Raw genomic sequence first — 4,298 nt, 5'->3', positions numbered from 1 at the left:
AACCAGGATAAAAATAACTGTGCAATTTATTTTTATCTGTCAAGTTTTTAAAGCTACACTTATTCAAACCCCCCCTTTCTAAGTGTTTTTCTATCCTTCACTCCCTTCTTGGTGTATCTTGCCAGGTGGCCCTCTTTGATCAGGGTCTCTATGGCATCTTTGAGATGTATGCATTCGTCGGTCATATGCCCGTGACTCTTGTGGTACTTGCAGTACTTGGACTTGTCCGTCCCCGGTCTTGTAGGATTTGACTTCGGGGGCCTGATGTTGGATTTCTTGAACTCGGCGTTCTGGCAGTCGGCCAGGATTTTCTCCCGGGAGGTGTTCAAAGGAGTGTAATCGTTGAAACGCCCTGCCGGTCCTCGCCGTTCTTTGACATCTCGGGACCTGTCGTCCCTTCTTTTGTCTTGTCCTCGGCGTGACCCTGGATCCTCGAGGTTTGAGCTGCGAGCGGCATCACTGCCACTCGAGGCTTTGATCGCGGCTGCCTCGCCTTCCTCAAAGTCGATGAATGCCTTTGCTTTGCGGAGGAGGGCATTCATCGAGTGCACCTTCTCAATCTTAATGGCCTTCTTGAAGTCACTGCCGGGGAGAAGTCCTCGCTCCAAGATGTACCTCTTCATGTAGTCGGCCGTCTGCACTTGGACGGCCTCCTTGTTGAATCTTTCAAGGTAATCCCGAAGAGGTTCGTTGGGTCCTTGTACCACGGCCTCGAGATTGGCTTCCGATTTCGGTTGTCGTCGGGAGGCTGTGAAGTGGCTCAAGAAGAGTTCTTTGAGCTCGGTCCAGGAATGGATGGAGTTCGGAGGGAGGTTCCTGTACCAATTCATCGCTCCCTTCCTGAGGGTGGTCGGGAAAATGCGGCACTTGATCGAGCCTCTGACGACGTGATAGTCCATGACCGCTTCGATGCTCCGGATATGGTCGTCGGGGTCAGTGGTCCCGTCGTATTGGTTAATACTGGCGGTTTTTCCATCCCTCGAGGGAGGTGGGCTCTCCGGATATTGGCGGACAAGGGGCTGCTGAAGTCCTCCTCGTCGCTTGGTCCTGGTGAATGGTAGTGCCTGTTTCGTCGGGAATCCTCTTGGTTGTCACCCAACGCAGCTTTGGAGGGGCCCCGACGGCCCTGTTCGGGGGAGGGGCTTCTTTGTTCAGCGGTTCCAGGTTTCTGGTTCTTCCTGTTCTTTCTGGGTGGAGAACGGGAACGAGTCCTCCGGCGGCGATGTCTTCTCGGGGGAGACCTTGAAGAGGACGGGGAACGCCGACGGTATCTTCTCGGCGGTGAGCGCGAGGAGGAATAGGAGCGTGACCTGTAATGCCTCCGCGGAGAGGGGCGACGTCGTCGCTGTCTTTCCAGTTCGTGAATTCGGTCGTCCTGAATTCTGAGAAGGCTGTTCGTCAATTGTATTTCTTTGAGCAAGCGGACGGTGATGGGGTCAGCATCCTCGGGAATGTCGAGCGGTTCCTCTTCTTCTCCATGACGGGCTCTCCGCCTCTCGGAGGTGTGGGTGAATGAGGAAGCATGTTGCCCGTCTCGGAGGTCGGTCTCATTCACATTCTGGGCATGTTCCGGCACGTTGGTCGTCCGGATCTGCTCGCCGTTCTGAACGTGCCCTTCTGGAGGAACATGGTCAACATTCTGGACCTGTTGTAGGACCTGCAACAGCTGAGTGTCCTGGGTTTCATGCCCGGACCTTTGTCGCCGACGATCCCCCCGACGGTGATTAGCTAGCTCGCGGGAGGATTCCTCGATCAGCTCGTGAAGGAGGAAAGGGTCAGCGTTTGGGATGTTGTTATTGTTGTCAGCCATGACGATTGGAGATGATTAGCTTTGATCTTTGTTCTTTAAAGATGGGGAAGCAAGTTTCCCACAGACGGCGCCACTGATCGTACCTGATCAGAAGAATCGTCGTAGGCTGCTCGGACTGGATCTTCTAGGAAGGAGAAAAGGGGGGGGGTGTACCTGCAAGGTACTCCAATGCCAAAGTAAGTTGACGAGCAAAGGAGCGCAAGTACTAGCTAAGAGTGAGTAAGAATTGAATACCTGACCCTCTAATCAAAGAGGGTATATATAGCCCCCAGCGCTGGGCCATGATCTCGCTATTGGGTTGGATCCCAAGCCCAACTAGGAGACTGCCAGGTTTCCTGAGCGGAAATATCGGAGGTGCGTGTATGCCCTCTGTCCTGGTTAACCGCTCCGAAGTTCCAGGGAGACGCGGTCTTTCAGGAGCCACGTGGAATCCGAGTTGTTCGGAGGGTTGAATATGAAGGAACCCTGCGCGGAGCAGAGTCCTCGGCAACGAAGGTGTTTGCGGGGTCGTCAGTGCTGAGCATGTCGGTGTCATATGCTCGGGGATATAGGGCAGCCGAGCATGTCTAAGGTGGGCATCCTATCTGCGTAGGAGGGCCGCAGAGGAACGTGGGCCTCTGAGGTTTATTGGGTCGAAAATCATAGTGGACCTAACCTTGGCCCAGTCCAGAACAAATATATTTATGATTTAAATGCATTGTTTATCTCTTTATTTTATTTTTTAAGTCATTAATCCTTATAAAAATACTGAACATTTTCATCTATTATTTATTATTTGAGGTTTTTTTCCTTATTTTAATATGAGTAGTTAGCACTTTTATTTATGACATAAAATTGACATGGTAATGATTATATGAAGCCACATCACACAATTGTGTCAAATCATTCTTTTAAGATGAAAAATTAACGATATAAAATTATTAATTTTTAAATATGCGGTGGTCTTTCTAATATTTCAAATATGATTTTTAGTTCTTTAAATTTTTTTTAAAAAAAAATGATTCTCTTAAAAGTTTTCATTCATACTTGTGGTCCCTAATACTAAAATCGTCGCTAAGACTCTTGCTGATTGCTAAAATTGTCGCTAACTCTTTCGTTAAGTTGTAAAAATCATCACTAAGTTGCAAGAGGGACCAAAACTATGAATAAAAAATATCACCTTTGATTTGCATAATATATTTAAGGGTTAAATATGTTTGTGGTCCTCCTAAATATTGAGAATTTCGTTTTTAGTCCCTCAAAAAATTTCTTCCAAAGAATAATCCTCCTAAAATTTTTCGTCCACACTTTTGATCCCTACTATCTATTTGGTCTAACGAAGACTGACGTGATATGCCACGTCCTTAAAGTCAACATCATAATGTACTGCAATGAAACAAATTAGATTGCAAGGGTTTTAAACCTCCCTAAATTCCTTCAATTTTGCAACTATACATAAACACATAAAAACTACTTCCTCCGTTCATTTTTAAGTGTTATTTTAGCAAAAAGCTCTTCAATCAAGATAGTGAATTGTTAGAGTTACTTTTCCTATCATACCCTTATTTATTTTTCTCTTTCCAAATAAATTCATTCATACACTCTCTTTTTTCAATAATTAATTGAAAAATGTGAGGCGGAGTTATTGAGAAAATAAGGGTATAATTGACAAATTATAACATTAAATTATAAAACGATACTTAAATAGGAACAAAAAAATTCTTCTAAAACGACTCTTAAAAAGAAACGGAGAGAGTAATAAATATTTATTCTTACCCCATTAACAAGTTTTCAACTGAAAGAATCAGGATCATAAAAAATCTTCGGGTTTGTTTGGATTTGCCACACTGCGACTAAGTTCATATCAAATATCATAGAAAGATTAAGGTTTAAATGCACTTTTGGCCCCCCAAATTTTTCAATTGCTTAATATTGACCTCCTAAGTTTCAATTGTTTGATTTTGGCCCCTCAAATTTGCCCTCTTTTGCATTTAATAGTCTCCAAATGATATGTAGACTAATTTTTTTTTTTTAATTTTCTTCTTTACAATTATATTTTTCTTTTTTTTAATAGTTAAGCTTTAAATGTAATGTTTTGAAAATCTTAAATATTTCATTCAACTTAGATATAATGACAAACGCACAATATCTCTTACAAAAAATTGAAATTCTATATGACTAATAAGATTGCTAGACTTTCGGATTTTATGCTTAACCATGATATGAGGGAGTTAGTGACCAAAGAGTTTGTTATTTTAATTAGGCAGTGGTCTATTTTATTTTGTCAAAATAATTTGCCATTACGCATAAGTTGAATGAAATATTTAAAAAAAATTAAATATTATATTCAAAGTTTAACTATTAAAAAAAAAGAAAAATTATATTATAAAGAAGAAAATTTAAGAAAAGAAAAGAAAAGATAAAAAGCAACAAAAAAGAGAAATTTAATCTACATGTCATTAGGAGACTATGAAATGTAAAAAAAAAGACAAACTTGAGGGGTCAAAAT

The sequence above is a fragment of the Vicia villosa genome, unplaced genomic scaffold (assembly GCF_029867415.1).
Source record: "Vicia villosa cultivar HV-30 ecotype Madison, WI unplaced genomic scaffold, Vvil1.0 ctg.000182F_1_1, whole genome shotgun sequence".
In the NCBI taxonomy this organism is placed as follows: domain Eukaryota; kingdom Viridiplantae; phylum Streptophyta; class Magnoliopsida; order Fabales; family Fabaceae; genus Vicia; species Vicia villosa.
Note: the sequence above shows the minus strand (reverse complement) of the source record.